Below are 23,400 nucleotides of genomic sequence, written 5' to 3'. Positions count from 1 at the left end.
AAACAATGATGAGAGGGAAACATCGATCAGCTGCCTCTTGCACACTCCCCACTGGGGATGTGCCCGCAACCAAGGTACATGCCCTTGACCGGAATCGAACCTGGGACCCTTCAGTCTGCAGGCCGATGCTCTATCCACTGAGCCAAACCAGTCAGGGCTGCTGGGTCCTTTAGAGCAGCTGTATTTTATTGTTGGGTTTTTATTGTTGTTGTTAACTCCTCAGAGTGTATGTCTGACACTCTCCCAGCCTCCTGCCTAGAAAAACTCGGCCTACTCATTCAGCTGATTCTTGGCCTGTTGCAGACTGGCACACCTAAGATATTTATACAAAGATGACTTTAATCCCCTCTCTCCCGCTCTGGGCAGAGACCTCTGCAAACCAAGCTCTTCCCAAGAGCCTTTGCTTCACCCCAGTGTCTCTCTAGTACTGCTTCCCAAGTTCATACCCAGTCCACAAAGAACATTCCACCCACTCCCCTCACTAGGAATCCCATAGCCCAAAGGCTCACGTGGATCCAGCTACCCATCTGCTTCACCACCCACATGGCTCAGCAGAGGCAAATAGATTGGAATTGGGAGTGTAGGCAAAGGAGTAGGGATTCCTCACCATCCTTCAGAATTCTCCACCAGATATAACTTCACTGCTGTTATCAGAAACCCCTTGATGCTGCTGCTCTGTCAGCCCATAATGTGTATGGAAGTGGGTTAACAGGGAGAAGGAGTGAGGATGGAGGCTTTTCTTAAGAAGCAGTCAATATGTGAAAATTAAATTGCATTTGAATAGGGAAGCTAGTATGTCTTCCTTTCGCTTTAAATAAGTACAGTGGTCATGCCTAGACTCCCTACATCGCCAAATCTCAGGCTGGCATTAGGATCGAGTTACCCTCTTGACCAGTTGTTTATCATTCAATGAACTTGTTTATCTGGGTTCTTTACTTATTTTGTTGAATTCCTATACTTCAGAGGGTAGGACACTTAAAGAATGGGTCATGTTGGTGAAATGAGGGAAACGTTAGAACTCAGGCTTCCACAGAATGGAAAGCTTGTTTTTGCTTTTGTCTTTTTCTCATGTTGCACCTGCTGCTATAAAATGGACCTGGGGCTGCCTGGCAAAGGGGAGGTCCCCATCCTGGGAAGGCCCAAGTGGGGATGCCTTAGACCAGCACTTCTCTAGGCCTTGGAACAAACCATCTCCTCTCTGACCTCAGTAAAGTCTCACTTGGTGTCTTTCCTTCCCTCCTTTCACCCACTGGGTGGTGAAATCCAGCCAGCTGACTAGTGTGTGGGCTTAGGGACAGACACCAGTGAGGCGCTCAGCTATCCAACAGCAGTCACTATAGTTTTTAGTGTATTTGTTAAGGTTTATCTCAGCCACTTAAGTCTGACTGCTCCAGATTAAAAACATTTTGTGACATATCACGGTATGGCTCAGCTCCCAAAGAAACTGAATTTAAGTTTGGAATTAAACCTCCGGCTATTCATAGTCTATCTGTACCTGAATTTATCCGTTACTTATCACCTTTGCAAGCTGGTGCAGAGTTGAGAGAATGATCACTGATGATACTCTAGTTAAGATAATGGGCCTAGCTCTGTAGACGTGGAGAGCGACACATCCTTTAGGACTACACGAGGCAGCTCTAATGGGCCTAACAGATTTTATGTCTTCATAAAGAAGAGGCTAACTTGAAGCATTGTCAATATGATTAGAACCTTGAAATGGGTTCAGAGATTTTCCTGCCTTGTTGCCATTTACTGTCAATAATTATTCACGGATGCAATAAGAAAACAAACCTACCTGGATATTTTAACAGTAGCTCGATTCTGCTTATTTTTTTTTAAGAACAGAAAACATTGCTTGGTTTTTACTTTGATTGCCTTGTAGCTTTATTATAGTTTTACTATTTATAAAAACACAAACACATAGGAAAGAATATAAAAATCATCCACCGTTCTAGTAACTAGAGGTTTCCTCTGTTAGCATTTTACTAAATTCATTTTTAGACTTATCTCTATATATAGCTAATGAGTTCAGTCATATCTATGTACTCATTTTAGAGCTAGTTTTTAAATAATTTAATCAAATATTTTTAAAATCATACTTTAATTTTTATTTTTTTCATTATGAAATCTAATAGTTGTATAATTATTACTTTAATATTCTTTTACTTCCCAATCCTTGCCAGTACAACATGAGAATATGCATTTAAAATATCATTTAATTATTCTTTATTCTGACTTTTATTTTTTACTAGAGGCCCGATATACGAAATCTGTGCAAGAGTAGGTCTTCCTTCCCGCTGCTGCTGGCACCGGCGTCCCTCTGGCACCCTGGACCCAGGCTGGCTTCCCTCCGGTCGCCTGCTGGCACCTGGGACCCGGGCTTCCCTCTGGCCCCGGCTTCATCCAGAAGGACATCCAGTCTAATTAGCATATTACCCTTTTATTATTATAGATTCTTGTATTTTATTTTATTGGGGTACCAATTTAAAATAATTAATTGGGTTTAATTCTACACAATTAGCAGACATTTTGTTCTGTCCAAACCGTCCACAGAGACATTTGGTCCATAGTTTATATAAATCCTGCTCTTCTGCAAGAGCCAAACCATGAGCCATCTACCTAACCCCAGCTAAGCTACCAAGACAAGAAGGGTTATTATTGGCAATACAGCCCCAACACAATTATCGTATCTAATAAAGAGGGAATATGCTAATTGACCATCATGCCCTCATAAGATGGCGGCACCCACAGCCAATAAAGGGGGAATATGCTAATTGACTGCTACCCCCTCACAAGATGACAGCTACAAGATGGTAGCACCCAGTCCCCTCAGCCCCGCCTCATCCAGCCTCAGTCCCCAGTCCCCTCAGACCCGCCTCATCCAGCCAGAGTCCCCCAGTCCCCTCAGCCCCGCCTCACCTAGTCCCCACAGCATCCAGCCTTATCCAGCCGGAGTCCCCCAGTCCCCTCAGCCCTACAAGGGATGGCAGTTGGGATGATCATGCTGACAGAGGAGCAGTTACGCATCAATCAGGCTGGCAGGGGAGCGGTTAGGGGCAATCAGGCAGGCAGGCATGCAAGTGGTTAGGAGCCAGCAGTCCCAGATTGGAGAGGGTGCAGACTGGGCTGAAGGACACCCTTCCCCCCAACCCTGCACTAATTTTGTGCACCAGGCCTCTAGTTAGACAATAAAACATCATAGTGTTTTTTGTGTTAATCTTATAAAAAAAAAATAGAAATAGCCCTAACCGGTTTGGCTCAGTGGATAGAGCGTCGGCCTGTGGACTGAAGGGTCCCAGGTTCAATTCTGGTCAAGGGCATGTACCTTGGTTGCAGGCACATCCCCAGTAGGGGACGTGCAGGAGGCAGCTGATCGATGTTTCTCTCTCATCGATGTTTCTAACTCTCTATCCCTCTCCCTTCCTCTCTGTAAAAAATCAATAAAATATATCTTAAAAAATAGAAATAAACACGGGCTTTTTGAACACAGGAACTTTTTCCAAGCATGGACATTTCTACATGACCAAATATCAAGGACCTTAGGTGCCGATCAACTGTCTCCATGGCAGTTTGTACAGGACCAAATGTCCTGCAAGGCTGTACACATATGTCTGGAATAAATGCCTCACCATGGTCCCTTAGACAAGTAGCCTGTTTATTTTTTCTGCTTGAAAACTTTAAATTATTTTGTACTGGAAGTTCCTATTTTCATCAGCATATGCCTAGAACTCTCCTCATTTTATTAATTTTTCCTAGAACATTTTCCTTATTCTATAGTTTCAGGTTTGGTTTTTTTTTCAGATCTAGAAACTTTTCTTCATACATCTTTGATCATACACTAAATTGTAGTTTCTACTCAATTCATATACTCTCATTCTCAAGGGTGCCAATTATCCATAGCTTTACATTCTATTCCCTAAACCTATCATTTTCTTCCTTATGTTTTTTTTCTGTATTATATTAAAGATTCTGTGTTAACTGTCCCCAATGTGGATTTTAATTCTGCAATAGTTTTAATTACTATGACTTTCTTTTTTACAGTGGCAGTTCTTTTTTAGTCATTATCAGTCCCCCTTCTAATACTCTTTCAGAGATATTCTTTTTGTCTTTTAATGACTAAAAATAGGTACGCTCTAAATTTTCTTTTTTTACTATGATGATATTTCACACATATTTTTAAAATAGTACTTAGTAGCAGTGGATCCCTTTTTTATGTTATATGGAGTATTTTTAAAATATTCTTTTTGTGCCCTGCCAGTGGTTTGAGCATCATCCCATATACAAAAGGTTGCCATTTGATCCCCGGTAGGGGAACATACAGAAGGCACCACCAATAAATCAATATTCTCTCTTACACTGATGTTTCTCTCTCTCTCTCTCTCTCTCTTCCTCTCTCTCTCTCTCTCTCTCTCTCTCTCTCTCTCTCTCTCTCTCTTCCTCTCTCTGTCTCTCTTTCTCTCTCTCTCTCCTCCCTCCCTACCTCCCTTTCTCTCTAAAAAAAATAATAATAATAAGCATATCCTTGGGTGAGGTTTTTAAAAAAGATTACTTTTGTTGTCCCTCCCCCCTCTTTTTTCTTACCCATCATTGATTGAGGAAAATTGTACCAGGTCTGGTGAATGCCAAGCAGCAGAGGCATCTTCCCTTTGTTCCCACCCTGTTTCCAGCTCTGACAACAGCTCCCTCGCGGGCCTTCCCTGAATGTGGATGAGCCCAGCCCCTCCAGCTGTTTATCTGGGAGACTCAGTTTCATCAGGAATATGGTGGGTGAAGGGAAAACATTTTCTAAATTGAATACAGAGAGAGTAGATTGTATTTCTAATGGTATTTCTTATTTATTCACAAGAGCATGGCTAAAAAGCAGAAAGTTCTAATAGAGATGCTAAGGCACAGATGAGCTGTTTACTTTCTCGTGTCATCAATTATCATGACCATTAAATCAATCATGCTGATTGGCTCCCCACAGCACTGTGTAGAGTGTATTTTCTCATACGTTGATATACTGCCTTCTATCATTACTCTTTAATTATCCGTGGATGGCCAGTTTCCAGTACCCAGTGAATTGGCAATGCTCCAAAAATCAACTAGAATCAAATCTTTCCATATCCATGTTTTCATTATGATTAATTTATTCACTTAACTAAGCTCATTACCATTTATTAATGTTTATTCTAAGACCCATTCTAGGCTTGTGGTAATTACATTACAGTCCTTGCTTTCATGATAATACATGAATAATCATTATTGGTGCTAGTGTTTACAACATGCTACGCGAGGAGCCCATTCCCATGGCAGACATACAGCAGTCGGAATGAGTGCTCCATCTGAAATGAGGTATGGTCTCACAGAGGACCTAGCATCTGAGCTTGTCTGTGAGAGTGAGGCGATGGCATTGGGAGGTAAAGGAAGCACACTCTCAGTCAGTGCAGTGGTATGGAAAAGCATTGATATCCAAAAAATGGCAAGTAGCCCCATGTGACTGAAAAGTGGGGTACTTAAAGACAAAAGCAGGTGTCTTTTGGGAAATGTAGGTTTGAGATAAGTCAGGGAAAACTTTGCATGCCAGACTAAAATAATTCTCTTTTGCAATCTCTCCAGCAAAACTCTAGCATTTGTTTTTAAAAGTCTGACTATTTCCAATTTTTTAAAATCTGAAACAAATCTTTATTTGCAAGCAAAAAATATTTTCAGAATCTACAGCCTCGATGGCCTACACCACGCATGTCAAACACACGGCCCACAGGCCACATGCAGCCCATAATGAATATTCTTGCAGCCCAGCGAATATAACGGTATGCAAGAAATGTTTCAATAAAAATTTTGTAACTTAATTTTTTCAATATCCTGTTATGAATAATTATTAATAATTACAATGTTCACTAATGACTGATTATTATAATCATGTTTGCATTCATTTCCCTTATGCGCCTTGCGGGCAGGCGCACCATTTCTCTCCACTAATTCTAGCAGCGAATATTTTAGCAGCCGATGGCCACGTCATTAGTCTTGGACTGACTTGTTTGGTGTGCGCAACAGGAAATATTCACTTTCGGAGAACAAGAAAAATAGGCTTATTTGCGTAACGTTTATTAATTTGTGCAGTTATTCAGTGTCGGGTAAGTTAATGTTCAAGAAAAAATATTAATTTTTGTTAAAATATTCTATTATTTTATGTTAACAATTACTCATTTATTTCAGCCCTTTGTATTCAGCATGTCTCTATCGAAATAAACCAACGTTTCTATGAAAACTGAAGCTTTTGTTTTATTGCGGCCCACATAAACTTGAACCTTGTTTATTTGGCCCGTGTTAGTTAGCCTTGGAGTTTGGCATGCTTGGCCTACTCTATCAAGCAGGTGATTTCTGAACTAAATTGAAATCCTTCTTTTTCACTGTCATTACATGTTAGACAGCGACACCTAATGGTGATATGTTATTTTACAGCCACTTCCATGATCTGGGCGGTAAAGGGTGGACAAAAGGCAAAGACAGGAGACTGCCAGGGACTAAGTAAAGGGTGTGATAGACTCAGCTAAGGGCTAAGATGGAAGGTGATGGGGAAGAGTCCCAAATTTCTTGAATTACTAAGTTCCAGCACGGCACCAAGTGTCAGTCAGCATTGGGGACCCTCTGTGCCTGTTCCCTGATGACAAACCTACAGTATTTTTAATTAAGACTATTATGAGAGTGAAAAATGAACACCTATCTACTATTAGGTTCTTGCAGGTCCCCATTACTAATGCATACACACCCACCAGAGAAATCCCAAATGTCCAAATGTTTGTCTAGCCCTGCACATAAACAAAGAAAATGTATAAAAATTGTCCTACGTTCTATAGCTGGCATCTTTCTGAAACCAGGAGGTAACAGGGCAAAGTTCCCCTGATGCTACTGTCCTCGCCTCCAGTTCAAAGGCCAATGCAGCATCTGCCTCCGGAGGCTGCGGCTCTGTGCTGGAGGGCTTTCTCTGTTGGTTACCTCCTGCTAGTTGAGAGGGATGATGCAGGCTAGGATAAACGCTACTGAGCACAGGTGGGGACAAATGCATCCTATTAAAAAGGAAAAGTCTTTCCCTAACCGGTTTGGCTCAGTGGATAGAGCATCGGCCTGCAGACTGAAGGGTCCCAGGTTCAATTCCGGTCAAGGGCATGTACCTTGGTTGCGGGCACATCCCCAGTAGGGGGTGTTGCAGGAGGCAGCTAATCAATGTTTCCCTCTCATTGATGTTTCTAACTCTCTATCCATCTCCCTTTCTCTCCGTAAAAAAATCAATAAAATATAATTTTTTTTTAAAAAAAAAAAGGAAGAGTCTCTGTCACATTGACTGTAATAACGTTCAAAGCACACATTCTCTTGCTCAACATATAATACTGGCAAACTCAGAAAGAAAATGTTCCGTTGTTTAAGTGAACAGGAGCTTAGTTTTCACTCACTGTCTGTTTCATATGAAGACCTGTCACCACTTAACGGATGGGGACTCCAGGCTGCAATCCAGTATATCCTGGGCTGGAGGAGAAAATGTAAGAGTTAACACCTAGGTCATTTTAGTTTCTCAGCTTGTCAACAGCACAGCCTTCCACTCACATCTTCAAGAACTACAAAAAGTAATCTATATATATAAAAGCCTAAGTGACCCACCAACCAGCTGACCAGCTGGTAGCTACGATGTGCAATGACCAATAGGTGGCAGATGCTCCAACAGGTAGCTATGATGCATACTGACCTCCAGGGGACAGACGCTCAAAACAGGAGCTGCCAAGCTGTGGTGACTTGGCAGCTTCGGTTTTCGGGTGACACACCTGGAACTAGAGAGGAGAGAGCCCGATTCTTGGGTGTGTCACCCAAGAACCACCCTCTCACAATCCAGGACCCCTTGGGGGATGTTGGTGAGCTGGTTTTGGTCTGATTCCCGCAGGCCAGGCCGAGGGACCCCTCCAGTGCACAAATCCATGCACCGGGCCTCTAGTAATAATAAAAGAAAAAAATAATTGTTTGCTTCTATGATTCTAATTGGATAAACGTCATTTCAGTTTTTACTAGCTGGGGTTTTATTATTTTAGCTCAGACCAAGACTTTGATTGTATTTCTAAGATACAGGTTTGTGGATATAACTCATTTTTCTAAATGACATTAATTTAATGCCACCTATTGAATATCTGATGGGTGGCATCACAGAATTAGTTAGATACAAGGGAAAGGCTGACAGAAAAAAAACCAAGTATATTTTTTTCCAACAGTGTTTGTTTTTCCTCTATATTTGCATCCTAAGAAAATACTTATGCACCTCAGGTTTACTCAAATCTCTTAGCTTGATTTATGCTAGATTTATGTTATATAATAGTTCAAATATACTTCCAAATTTTTCCATTCCCATTCTTGTCTATGCTGTAATCGCCCGAGAACTTGTGAAGCGTCAGAAGAAGAAAAGGACGTTCAGATATACAGGACTCTCCTGAGAAATGAACATGACTGGCAATGCAAATGGAAATGTTATTGTTGGATCCGGAGGGATGGGCCCCAGCTGCTGTCCCAGCCCCCGGAGGGAGGGAACTGGCGCGGGTGGAAAGGCCCGATGTTCCCAAGGTGGCCGTGCATGCTAATGGCCCCACCAGAACAGGCTCCTCGGTGAGTTTTAAAGAGATGGCAGGCGGGATGAGTGCTCCCAGCCACCCCGGCACAGGTTCCTTCCAGCTGGCAGAAGCCTGCCTCTGGGGCAACACATTTCAAAGGGACTGATTCATCCTCCACCGCCTCTGCTCCTCCCACCTCTAGCAGAAAAATGTTCCCAGTGAGAAACACAAAAAGATAGCGATGCCTTTGGACCACAAGTTTGTTCATTTCCTTTATCATGAACCCCAAACCCAATTTGCATTCTCCTCTTAACACCTCAACTTGGCAACATTCCTCGTAAAATTAGATAATGAACAGCTATATAAAGTCCACGCTACATGAAAATCTCTCATCTACAAGAGCTTTTCAATCTTTATTGGCCACTTGGCAGTGCATGAATTTCTTTAAACAACATATAGCATGTGGTGTTGTTTTTTTTTAACTCAATCTGAACTTTTCTTTCGTTTAGTGAATTTAGCCAATTCACAACTCACATAAGAAGAAATATACACACCTTGCTTGCCCCTGTCATCTGATTTTAGGTTTACTGGTTATTATTCTATACTGTCGTGGGTCTGTCTGTCCATAGTGGCTTCCAGACAGACACTACAGAGCAGCAGCACCTACAGAACATTCTGCAATAATGGAAATAGTTGCCATCTGTGCTACCCAGTTCAGTAGCCCCAGCCACAAATGGCTATTAAACACTTGCAATGTGGCTAGTGCAACTAAGGAACTGGTTGTTTTATTTAATCTTAATTAATTTAAATGGCCACATGCGGTCGGTGGCTACTGATACCATTGTAACTTAACCCAGTTACTAATAACCGGAAAGGAGCAAGGGGACGCACATATAATGGACATGCCTTTTGTGCGGTTTTGCCAGGAAGCTGCAGGTTAACACTCCCCAGGGAACCACCGGCCCATTCCCTGCAGATTGACGGGGGAAGGGCCTGGACGAGGGAGAATAAACTCATGCCCAGTTAAGTCTGGGTGTAATAGGGAAGGTACTTGCCTTTCAGTCACACCTGGGAACAGGTCAATGGCCAGAGTAGGTGTGGCCACTCAAGCACGAGAAAATCTAGGATATTTAATCTCCTAAACAAGGGAGTTCGCTCTCTTATGCTCCTGGTCTCAGGGGCTCTCACGCCCCTGTGCTCCTGCATTCGCCCCCATGGCCCACGGCGGACCCCAGGGCACAATGAACTGGTGGACTGCAGCTAGCTGAAGTGAAACCGGACCCGATTCCCACATGGAAAGGAAACTCTGGACACTGGCTTTGCTTCTAGCTCCACTGACTCCCAGCTGCACATCTTACAGGACTGGAGTAAGGGAAATGGAACTTGGCAAACACCGGGATGTAATTTCACACAAATAAAAATCACTCATCCTCCCATGCGAGTCTCAGAAGATTCTTTTTCTCCAGATATGGTAAGGACTGGACCCCCAGCACCCAGTGGGGAAGGGGATACCCCACTTTCACCGATAGCAGCTACCACATCGGGCAGTGCAGCCTCAAAGCTTGCGTCAGACTGGGATGCTGAGAGATGAGGGTCCCCACCCGAGAGGCAGAGGCAGGAGCTTGGGCTGGCATGGCTGGCTTCAGCCTGCTTTGCCAGCAACTCCAGAGCAGAGGAGGGTCCGGGTAGCAGGCAGAAGATTGCCATCTCACGTGGGCTCGGGCTCTGCTCTCCAGGTGTCTTTCGCATCTCTGCAGACTCCTGGCATCAAGAGCCCCGAAGTGTGTCCTCTCTGGGACTCGGAAGGTTTCCACACACCAGGAAGCCCTCTCGGGCCTCAAGGGATCCCCCTGATGTTTTACTGCAGGTCCTGGGAAGCCAGCCCCTTCCTCGCCCACATTTGGCTTCCTGCTCTGGTCCTGGCCTCGGCCTGGGACGGTGGCTCTCACACTTCAGGAGACAGTAAGGTCGGGCAGTTCATCAGGAACAGGCAAGTAGAATGACCAGCTCCTTTTCAAGAGGATCCAGAAGCTTCCACTGGCTGGGCCCTGAAGAAGCCACAAAAGTCTGTCGTGTCACCCTAGACTTTGAGGAGAGACTAGCCCTCTCCGTTTCTGTCAGTCACTAGCTCTCCCCAGCTCCATGGGGGACTGGCAGCCTGATGTCCAAGTCTCCTTTTACTTGTTATAATGTTCCAGAAGGAAGTGGGAATGAGGGCTGTCAAGCTGTCGTATTCCACCCACGCATCACCTTGAGCATCTTCTCTAAGAAAGTGGTGTACCTTTGCCCTAACCACCTTCCAAACAAACGACTAAGGAGTAGCAAATGCTAGACTGTCTCAGCCTGGCCCCAGATGCCTGCTCACAGTTGGATGGAACTTTCCTGAAACTTAGTGTTTCTTACATTCCACTTAAGGCAACCTTTCCCACCTCTAACTACAGAACCACAGGTGCCTGTACTCTGCCTTCCCCCTTCATTTTATCTTTTGGGAACATGCCCGGTTTATGATTAACATTTTGGAACTACAAAGAGGCTAAAAGTCTTCTAGTCTAAGCCCCTGATCTTACTGATGAGCAAAAAGCATAAAGAAAGGACAAATACTGCTCTGTAAACTACATGACTGTCTAACCACGGTGCTGTACATCTAATACAGAATAATATAAAATATAAAATATAAAATGTTTTAAAAGTAAAAATCCTATATAATAAAAGGCTAATGCAAATCGACCAAATGGCAGAACAACTGGTCGCTATGACACAAATTGACCACGAGGGGACAGACGCTTAATGCAGGAGATGCCCCCTGGTGGTCAGTGAGCTCCCACAGGGGGGTGCCACTCAGCCAGAAGCCGGGCTCATGGCTGGTGAGTGCAGCGGTGGTGGTGGGATCCTCTCCTGCCTCCAAGGCAGCGCTAAGGACCCCTCGGGGGATGTCCGATATCCCCTAAGGGCTCCTGGACTGCAAGAGGGCGGGGGCCAGGCTGAGAGACCCCTCCCAAGTGCACAAATGTCATGCACTGGACCTCTAGTAAGAAAAATCAGAGAGGACAAAGAAAAGGCATGCATGCTGTCACTCTCCCATCCTACACCCATGGCAGAGATCACTAACCAATTAAAGAAATCTCTTCTACTGAACCTGGACATGGCTGTAACATCTTTCTCAGAAGAATGCTCCAGGCAACTTCTTCATATCTATAATAATAAAAGCGTACTATGCTAATTAGACCAGACGTCCTTCTGGACTTCCTTCCAGACAACCTTCCAGATGAAGCCAGGGCTGCAAGGGAACCCTGGGTCCCGGGTGCCTGCCAGCAGCTAGAGGGAAGTCCAGGTCCCAGGAGCCAGAGGGAAGCCAGTGCCAGCAGCCAGGGGAAGGAAGGCCTACTCTTGCATGAATTATGTGCATCTGGCCTCTAGTTTAATCATAAACTGAACTGGCCTCACACATTAAGCCCATTTGCCAATCCAGTGTTAAAAGATGTCAAAGTAAATTGTGGAAAAACTAAAACTGAGACCTTAACCCATGTCCCCTGCTTCTCAGGCCTCTGAACTTTCTAGCACATCGCAAAGCTGTGCTTACGGTAAAATACCACGTTTTAACATTTCCCAGCAAATATTCCATTTGGGTTTCAGTTTTCCAAAAAACAATTCATCATGTTTTTGTTTTTTCATTTTTTAAATAAGTAATATATTTATAAGATTTAAAAATCAAAGCAATATAAAGCTACTAGATGCCTGATGCACAAAATTCATGCAAGGAGCTCGGCCCCCACCCACCACAGCGGCCGCCTCTGCCTCTGCCCCCACCGCCATGGCTTCGTCCGGAAGGTCATCTGGTCTAATTAGCATATTACACTTTTATTATTATAGATACCCTGAAAAGTCCCCATCTCTTCACTATTAGTTTCTGCTTATCCTTCCAGGGTGTTTTTTGTGTATGTAAATACAAGCAAATCAAACATATAGTCTCATTTTCTGTCCTAATCATACACAAAAGGTAGCACAATATATACAATTTTAGCACCTTGCTTTCATTTTTTTTAGTTTAAAATGATATATTCTGGAAATGGAGTCTCATTTTTAAGCAGGTACGTAATCATGTTGCCCTTTGACATTTAAGTCATTCAAACAAGATCGAATCTGGCTTCTTCAGCCCTGATTTTGTTCTCTCTGAGACTGGATGCCAGATTTGAAGGCTCCCATTTTTTGATGTCTCACACCACTGTGAGGAGTATGCTAGCTTTTAATTCATGTCTCCATCAACTATTTCCTCCAGAACTTTCTCACTGAATGAATGTCATCTGGCTGATATTTATTTTGTAACTCCAGGCTGTTTAATTATTGGACAGAGGTAGTGATTGATTTGGAAGATAAAGTCACTAAGTGGATAAATTTATAAAGCCAAATATGCTATAACTTACTTTTCTTACATGGTGTTTGAGGGGCAAGTCTATGGAAATTTCAGTTGTAGAGCCAAGTTGGCATGCCCATCCTAGCATTGTATGCTACAACGACTCTTTTATGATGATGGAATTTCGATGAAAGTGCACTGGGAGGTGAAAACACAAAAACAGACCTGGCCACTATTTAGACAGTTAATATCTAATGGTCGTCTGTGCATAAGTTTAACAACCACCCATGATCATCCTCAGAATCTAGGTGAAGTTTTCTATTACCCAGCAAATATGGCCAACACTGATTTTTAAATGAACTTTATTACAAACCACCACTCTTCGGAGAGACATTAAACAAGCACACAGAGGCACAAATAAAGTGTCAATCATAGCGGCATTGATAAGCGTTCACTATTTTGGAGTTGCCAAGTGGAGACTTCAGAATTAATTATAAGGAGAGCGCCTGGTTCTTAGAAGACACACATCTGCTCCTAAAACTGGTGTCCGTTACACCGTCAGAAAGCCTGAGGCTGCTCTGGCTAGAGCCTTAATAGAGCTCCTTTACATCTGCGACTACCCCTGAACTGACCTGCTAGAATGGGTTCTGACTAAATGGACCCCCCAAAGTGTTCTTTCATGTTTTAAAAAAAATCTTTATTGTTGAAAGTATTACATATGTTGCCTTTTTTCTCCCATTGATCCCTTATAGCCCATCCTCTCCTCCTGCCCCAAGCCTTCACCATCCTGTTCTCTGTGTCCATGGGTTATGCATATATACATACAAGTTCTTTGGTTAATCTCTTCCCATCCACCCACCGACCCCCCTCCTTCTCTTTGAAATTCTGCAGTCTGTTCCATGCTTCTATGTCTCTGGACCTATTTTGTTCATCAATTTATTTTGTTCTGACTTAAGTGAAACTTGTGAAACCATAAAAATCTTAGGAAAAACCATAGGCAGCAAAATATAAGACATCTCTTGTAGCAATATGTTTGTGGATATAACTCCTAGGGCAAAGGAAACTAAGGAGAAAATACAGAAATGGGAGTACATCAAAATAAAAAAAAAAGCTTCTAGACAGCAAAATAAACCATCAATGAAATGAAAAGGGAGCCCACTGTATGGGAGAACATATTTGGCAATGACACATCTGATAAAGGGTTAATATCCAAACCATATAAGGAACTCATACAACTTAACAAAAGGAAGACAAACATCCAATTAAAAAATGGGCAAAGGACCTAAATAGACATTTCTCCAAAGTGGACATACAGATGGCCAAGAGCTTATGAAAAATGTTCAAAGTCACTAATCATTAGAGAGATGTAAATTAAAACGACAATGAGGTATTACTTCACACCTGTCAGAATGGCTACCATCAACAAATGACAAGTGCTGGTGAGGATGTGGGGAAAAGGGAACCCTAGTACACTGCTGGTGAGACAGCATGGAGGGATCTGGAGAGTATTAAGTCTTTTATCCATTTTGACTTTATTCTTGTGTAAGGTGTAAGTTGGTGGTCTAATTTCATTTTTTTAAATGTATCGGTCTGATTTTCCCAACACTATTTACTGAAGAGACTGTCTTTACTCCATTGTATGCTCTTGCCTCCTTTGTCAAATATTAATTGAGCATATTGGCTTGGGTCAATTTCTGGGTTCTCTGTTCTATTCAATTGATCTATATGCCTGTTCTTGTGCCAGTACCAGGCTGTTTTGAGTACAGTGGCTTTCTATATAACTTGATATCTGTATTGTGATTCCTTCAACTTTGTTCTTCTTTTTCAAGATTGCTGCAGCTATTCAGGGTCTTTTTTGGTTCCATATACATTTTAGGAGTATTTGTTCTAGTTCTGTGAAATATGCCATTGGTAATTTAATATAGATTGCATTGAATCTATAGACATTTTAATGATGTTAATTCTACCAATCTCTGAATACGATATATTCTTCCACTTGTTTATATCTTCCTCTATCTCTTTTTGCAATGTCCTATAGTTTTCTGAGTACAAGTCTTTTACCTCCTTGGTTAAGTTTATTTCTAAGTATCTTAATTTTTTTGTTGCAATGGTAAATGGGATTGTTTGTTTAGTTTCTATTTGTGAGAGTTCATTATTGCTGTATAAAAATGCCATCAATTTCTGAGTGTTACTTTTGTATCCTGCTACATTGCTGAATCCATTTATTAAATCTAGAAGTTTTTTGGTGGAGTCATTATGGTTTTCTATGTACAGTATTATGTCATCTGTGAATAATGACAGTTTTGTTTTCTCCTTTCCAATTTGGATGCCTTTTATATCTTCTTCTTGTCTGATCACTGTATAGCTACACTTCCATACTTTGTTGAATGAGTGGTGAAAGTGGACATCCCTATTTGTTCCTGTTCTTCAGGGAAATGATTTTAGTTTTTACCCATTGAGTATGATGTTGGCTGTATGTTTGTCACACATGGCCTTTATTATGTTGAGGTATAATCCCTCTATTCCCACTTTGATGAGAGTTTTTATTGAAAATGCGTGTTGGATTTTGTTGAATACTTTTTTCTGCATCTACTGATATGATCAAGTGATTTTTGTCTTTCAGTTTGTTAATGTGATATATCATTTTCATTGATTTGAGAATATTGTACCAGCATTCCATCCTTGGAATAAATCCCACTTCGCCATGGTGTATGATCTTTTTAATATATTGCTAGGTCCAATTTACTAATATTTTGTTGAGGACTTAGCATCTATATTCCTCATGGATATTGGCTTGTTATTCTCTTTCTTTGTAGGGTCTTTATCTGATTTTCATATTAGATAATGCTGGCCTCATAGAAAGATGTTGAAAGTGTTCCTTCCTCTTGGATTTTTGGAATAGTTTGAGGAGGAAAGGTGTTAGCTCTTTAAATGTTTGGTAAAGTCCCCTGTGAAGACATACAGAACAGGGCCTTTTTTATTATTATTACTGCTTCAGTTTTATCAATTGTCATTGGCCTATTCAGGTTTTCCAATTCTTCCTGATTCTGTTTTGGCAAACTACATTTTCTAGGATTTTGTTCATTTCATCTACGTTGTCCAGCCTGTTGGCATATAGTTGTTCATAGTATCTTCTTACAATCCTTTGTATTTCTGTGATGTCAGTTGTTACTTCACCACTTTGGTTTCTGATTTTACTTATTTGAGTCCTCTCTTTGTTTCTTGATGAGTCTGGCTAAAGGTTCTTTATCTTTTCAAAGAACCAGCTCTTGGTTTCATTGATCTTTTGTATTGTTTTTTTAGCCTCCAGGTCATTTATTTCTGCTCTAATCTTTATTATTTCCTTCCTTCTACTTACTCTTGGCTTTTCTTGCTGTTCTCTTTCCAATTCTTTAAGTTGTATGGTTAAATAGTTTATTATTTTTTTGTTTTGTTTTGAGATAGGCTTGTAGTGCTATGAACTTCTGTCTCAGGACTGCTTTTGCTGTGTCCCAGAGATTTTCAATTGTTATGTGTTCATTTTCAATTATTTCCAGGAAGTTTTTTTATTTCTTTCTTGATCTCATTGGTAACCCATTCATTGTTTAATAACATGCTGTTTAGCTTCCATGTGTTTGAATGTTTCTGGGTGTTTTTACTGTAGTTGATTTCTAATTTTATTTCACTCTGATCTGAGAAGATGCTTGATATGATTTCAGTCTTCTTGAACTTGTAGATACTTGTTTTATGTCCTAACATTGTGGTCTATCTTTGAAAATGACCCATGTGCACTTGAGAAGAATGTATATTCTACAACTTTGTGGTGAAATGTTCTATAAATATCAATTAAATCCATCTGATCCAGTGTATCACTTAGAGTCACTGTTTCCCTGTTATTTTTTGTCTGGAAGATCTATCCAATGAAGTCAGCAGGGTGTTAAAGTCCCCTACTATGATTGTATTGTTGTCGATCTCTCCCTTAATGTCCTCCAGAAGATTTTTTACATATTTAGGTGCTCCTATATTGGGTGCATATATTTACCAGGATTATATCCTCTTGTTGGATTAATCCCTTTAGTTTTATGTAGTGACCTTTATTGTCTTTTGTGATGGCCTTCATTTTGAAGTCTATTTTGTCAGATATGAGTATTTCTAGCCCAGCTTTCTTTTGTTTCCATTGAATGGAACAATATTTTCCATCCCTTCACTTTCATCCTGTGTGAGTCTTTTGTTCTGAGATGAGATTCTTGTAGACAGCATATATTTTGGTCATGTTTTTGTATCCATTCAGCTACCATATGTCTTTTTATTGGAACATTTAATCCACTTACATTTAAGGTTATTATTGATAGGTACTTATTTATTTTCATTTTAATTCTTTATGCTTATGTTTATCACTCCATCTCTTCTCATTACAGCAGTCCCGTTAGCATTTCTTGCAGTGCTGGCTTGGTGGTAATGAACTCCTTTAGCCTTTTTTGTCTGGGAAGTTCTTTATTTCACCATCTACTTTGAATGAGAACCTTGATGGATAGAGTAATCTTGGTTTCAGATCCTTGCTTTTCATCACCTTGAATACTGCATGCCATTCCCTACTGGCATGTAGAATTTCTGATGCAAAATCAGCTGACAGCCTTATGGTAGCTCCCTTGTAGGTAACAAATTGCTTTTCTCTTGTTGCCTTTAATATTCTCTCTTTGTCTTTAATTTTTGGCTTTTAATTATGATGTGTCTGGGTGTGGGCCTGTTGTGTTCTTATTTGGGACTCTGTGCCTCCTGAACTTGTGTGATTTTTTTTCCTTCACCAGGTTAGGGAAGTGTCCTGCCATTATGTCCTCAAAAGGATTCTCTATCCCTTGCTCATGTTCTTCCCCTTCAGGAACTCCTATGATGCAAATATTGTTATGTTTCATGTTGTCCCACAGGTCCCTTAAGTTTTCCTCCTGTTTTTTAATTGTTTTGCCTTTTTGGTTCTATCATTGAGTGATTTTTTTTCTACCCTATCTTCTAATTCGCTGATCCAATCTTCAGATTCCCCTAATCTGCTATCTATTCCTTCCTATGTGTCCTTTATTAGTGCTGTATCATTCTTCATAGTTACCGTATCTTTTCTCATGCTGTTGGGCATCCTTGACATCATTATTCTGAACTGTATAAATTTCTTAACTCCATTTCATTTAGCTCTTTCTCTGGAGAATTCTCTGTTCTTTCATTTGAGGCTATTTTATTTTTTATCTTTCCCATTTTGGCTGCCTGTCTGGGTTTGTGTCTTTGTGTGAGGGAGATCTGCTACAACTCCAAATCTCTAGTGCAGGACAGTGTCAGTCACTATTTCTGACTGGCCCTGAGTACCCTGTTTGGAGCTATCAGCAATCCACTGCTTATGGCTCCCTCTGCTGGGGTGGGTGCCTTTGGAAAGGACCAAGATGTACACCAAGGTCTGCTTTTCCTAACCCTGAGCCCAGGATTAGATCAAGCAAAGACTCAAAGCCTTCAAAGATCTGCCTCTGCCTGATGTTAAAATGTTATTCATTCTTGATTAGCTCTCAGGCTGTTAACCACGGGGTGGGGTGGGAGGTTTCCCAACAGGGTGGAGCAATTGCTTCTGTCTACAGGCTAATTGTTATTCTTGGTCTCTTAATGAGCCTCAGAAACTCGAGATGGTGGGGAAGTGGTTTTCCAATTGGATGGGACAATTGCTTCCTCCTCAGGCAAAAGCTGCCTTGATGGTAAACATCTTCAGGAGAAAGATGTCCTCTGCAGTATGAGGGAATGACTCAGCATGGGAAACTGGGTTGTCTGCCTTCTGACCTATAACTTCAGAGTCTTCAACCCTGGCTTCTGCTCACATAGCTCCAGTCCACTCTGCCCTTCCTCTGCTGGAGTCCCAGGTGAGTGGCTACACAAAATTTTTTTATATTGGCCCTTTAAGAGGGGGCCTGCATTTCCAGCTGTTTCTCCCTTGAAAACAGCAACCCTGCTGCTCTTCACAGCCAGATGTCCTGTGGGAACCTTTTTCAGTTCTGGTGCTCTGGGCTGGGGAGCGCAGCTTGGGGTTTAGACCCCAGAGTTCTCATTGGGAATCCCACACAGCTGACATATACCTCCATAACCTCAGCTGCTGTCTGTGGGAGCTCGGTAAGGCCTTTTGTGCTCTGCAATTCCTAACAGTCTCTATGCGATCTCCACTTTCTATCCCTGGTTATCAGAGTTTTCTCCAGCTAGTCTTCAGTTGATTTTTTAAGATGGCTTTTCGGTATTTTAGTTGTAATTCCAGTTTGTTCCTGAAAGCATGTCAATGTAGCTTCCTCTTACTCTATCACCATTTTGAAACCCCACACTTTCTGTTCTTTATTCCCTTCTTAATAGGTACAAATCACTTGCATTTTTTAGTTTCTTTCAATTACCCTGATAATAAAGGATCTCCCCTCCCTAGAAAGCCAGCATCCTTATGGGAAAATAAATGCTAGGAACATTACACAAATCAAAAAACAGATTGAAGTAAATACATCCTCCTCTCCTTCACAACACTTCTTTGGATGGCCAATTTCATTAAACAAAGGCTAAGAAAACACACTCTAGGTACAGTGTGGATGGTGATAAAGACTAGCAAGAACATGCAGCTTGGATTGTTGATGCCAGAGATGTGGGGACACCACATGGATCTTGTTTGTGCCCCTCTCCTACCACTGCTCCTGGAGAGAGACAATCTGGGACCCCTTCAAGAAGAGCACACCAGGCAACATTGCTGTATTTGCATTCTGCAGGGCTCAAGGCCATGGCCAGAACCTGCCAATCTAACTGCTAGACCAGAATGTTAGCCTTGATGGCACCATTTAGTCATTTATTTCTTTGTCATGTAGCTGAGCATTTAATGATGTGAATCTGGGGAGGGAGCTAAGTAATGTTCAGTGCTGAACGACCCATCTTGACTTTGGACATTGCTACTGTTTTTCATTATCCTCGAGTGTTATCATTAGGTTGTAAGCAAAACCAATTTTCTTAATCATTCCCAAGCTCCCCAACCCTTCTTCACTAGAATAATATCATCAGCAGGCTACACAAATTGGGCATCTGAGATTTAGCTGAATTAGTAACACCCTAAAGTTTATTTCTGGCTGCAGTAATCAGCCTCCAATTTCTTTGAATTAAAGAGCAAGATTATTGTAAATCTTCACTAATATTTCAATTTTACCAACAATGAAGTAATCCTGATAAGGAAAATAGATGAGTTTCATAAAGCCACCACCTTTGTAGGTTGTTGTTGTTGTTTTGTTTTGGGGTTTTTTTGCTCCCTCTTCAATAACCTGACCACTATGCCTATGTACAGAAAATACAAACATCTATCACAATAATCATTAGCCAAAAAATCCTCCAAATAAATCCCTCTAAATCTTCATAAGCATTTTAATTCTGAGGCCACCCATCTACCAGGAACATACTGCTTTTATGCTTAAATTCTTAAACACTCAGGGACAGAGACAAATCTTGTTTGGACCCTTTTCATGAGAGTACTTAAGCATCTCTCCCAATAAATTACAGCTCATTTCCCAAAAATGTTACTTCTCAAAGATGCTATGAAGCATTTTTTAAAGAACAGTCAGTAAGATTTCACGGGAAAATGGCAATCTGACTCAGCCTGCTGTAGCTTGGTAAATGATAACTTTTTTCTTCTGTGACACATCTATAGATATGTCTATTTTGAGCACACAAAAGGGTATTAAAATAAACATGAAATTTTAGACACAATGTTGGTGAGTGTGCTCCATAGGAAGCAAGATGGAGAAATAATACAGGAAGTGCTCAGAACAGGGCATGGAGAATGAAGACAAGAACTGAATGAAGGAAGAGAGGGAACATGAATAGAAAGAAGACAGAGAAGAAGAGAAAGGTTAAAGGGTGGGAGAAACCCTGCTGAGGTCAACTTGACAAATGGTGTGTGCCACTCCATACTCCAGGAGGGAATGTGATAGGTCAGGACGTGGGGTGACTGAGTGCCCTGTGAATGTACCTGGCTTTGTCCCGAAGCTCTTCATGCACAGTGACCCTGGCAGGGTCATTTTATACCTGGGCTTACTTGGTAACATTACTCTGGAAGAAAGAGAGAGGTTATAATAAGAGAAGGGGTATCCAGTGGGATATTAGGAAATTCTGTGTTTCCTGTCTCTCAACAGAAGTTCAGGCAAGGTCGTTGAACATCTGTACTCGACAAAATTAAATGTGTTGCTCCTACCTGCCATTTACAATGAGAGGAGTACAATAGGCAGAGTTTGCAAGTTGCTTTCTGGGAACTTAAAAATGTCTAGTCGTTTATTTTAAAGTTAATTATTCACTTTGAGATGTGCAAACTTACCTTTCCTAAAAAAGAACTAAACCCCTTGATTTTCAGAGGACCCATAGTATACAGCTCTATTAAGGCAAATGTCAGCAAAGGAAAGAGGGCCTGTCCGTTGTTTGCCCTCTCTCCATAAATGCAAACAGCACCCCAGCGGGAGTCTGGACACCTGTTTATTTTTCAACTAACAAAGGTGAAGGCTATTAAATGATGGAGTCAGATCTGAGTTCTATTGTGAGGAATTCTGTGCTGTCCCATGCTTGTTCCCCGACCTGTAAACCACACATTAGTCAGTCCTTTGTATTCTGATTAATTACTAAATGTGTATTTCTCAACCTTCACAGATATTTAAGAAGTGCTGAGATGCAGAAGAGCAAGCCAAGGGGCCCCACCCTCCACTGGTGGACTGCTTGCCTCTTCTGAAGCCATCCCTAACTTGGTAGAACTGAGGACCCTTCTAATAGTTAACATTTATTAAGCATTAAGTGTGTACCAAACAGTATCCTGAACTTTGCATGTGAATTTCCTCATGTGTTACTCACAGCTGCTCTGAGAAGCAGTTATCCCAATTTACGGATGAGGAAACTGACCGCTACAGAGGTTAAGGGGCCCAAGGCCTCTGGGGATGCCAGAGTGTGAACTGCGGCTCCCAACTGTGCTTCCCTCTGGGACTCCAAGCCACCGTGCGCCTGTATCCTCTCCTTTTTTAAGCCTGCTGATATTTTTCTTTAAGGTCATGCCTCCAAATGCTTGGTTTTAAAAAAATGTTTTAATATGCTTTGTCAATTAAATCTTCTACTAAACTTGTAGTATTTTCCAAATGTTATTGTGTCTTTCCAGTGTTTTATGTTGCTTTTTACTTTAAAAAAAGAAATGAAACCCAGATAATATATGGTCCCCCTCCTTCTTATCACAGCCTATGCAATCAAACATAACCCCACAGATAACCAGGGTGAAGGGTATTAAAGTATATTTGGAGTGTGTGTGTGTGTGTGTGTGTGTGTGTCTGTGTGTGTGTGTGTGTGCCTCTCTGTGTAATTATTATATTATATTTATGTACTATATGTATTTAAATAAACACACACACACCTTTTTACATAAAGGTATTATACCCAAGTTACATTTCTATAACTTACTACCTTCAATAAACAACAGGTCTTGAAGCTCTTCAGGTCCTATGCATATAGATATGTCATTCTCCTAACACATGCAAAGAGTCAAATACCATCTTATCCGAGGCCATCACTGACCATCCTATATAAAATAGTACCATACCCACCTGTCTTCTTGTCACTTATTTATCTCCTTCTCAGCTTTTATCAACTTCAGAGATATATTTATTTGTTTACTAGAGGCCCAGCGCATGATTAAATCGTGCGCTTGTATAGGTTCCCCTAGGCCTAGCCTGCTGCCGGCGCCCTGCAATGCTCCAGGGACACTGCTGGTGCCCCTGGATGCTCCACTGACGCTGCCGGTGCCCTTGGGGGGGCGGGGGGTAGAGGTTCTCCATGCACCTCCTGGTGACTGGTCATTTGGTCATTACGGCGTTATGGCCACTGGCCTTTTATAATATAGATTGTCCACCTCCCTCCACTAAAAGGTGACTTTATAAGAGCAGGACTTGTTGTTTGTTTTGGTTTTTTACTGTTATAATCCCAGCCTTTAGAGTGCTGCTGGAGCCTAGGAGACTCTCAGATCTACTCTCTGAATAGTGAATGCTGTGAGTTGGTCCTTCAAAAACATTATCAATAATGTAGGCATGCCTGTTGACCCACTAACACTGGATATTGTAAGACTTTGAAATTTTTGTTAACCCAATGGATTATTTTAATCTACATTACCTAAGAACTTCTTGAGTAAATTACCTAATCAGTTACTTTCCCCTTTGACAATTGGGTTTTCCTTCTTACCTATATGCGGGAGCTTTCTATACAGCTGAATATTAATTCTTTGTATCTTATATGGGCAAAACACTTTGTCCTATTCTGTCACTTAAATATCACTAGTTAGGCATGGAAGCTTTGACTGGCTCCTCAGGGAGCCCTGCTTCTGATGGCCTTACCATCACCATGACCTGGCTTGTTCCAGATGGGCCTTCAGGACCACTAGGTCAGGGCTGCCATTCACAGAACCCTACTCGGAAAAAGGACGATTTGAGCACAGTG

Source organism: Eptesicus fuscus, chromosome 5 (genome assembly GCF_027574615.1).
Source record: "Eptesicus fuscus isolate TK198812 chromosome 5, DD_ASM_mEF_20220401, whole genome shotgun sequence".
Classification (NCBI taxonomy): Eukaryota; Metazoa; Chordata; class Mammalia; order Chiroptera; family Vespertilionidae; genus Eptesicus; species Eptesicus fuscus.
The sequence above is the reverse complement of the archived record's forward strand: the minus strand, read 5'-3'. Positions refer to the sequence as shown.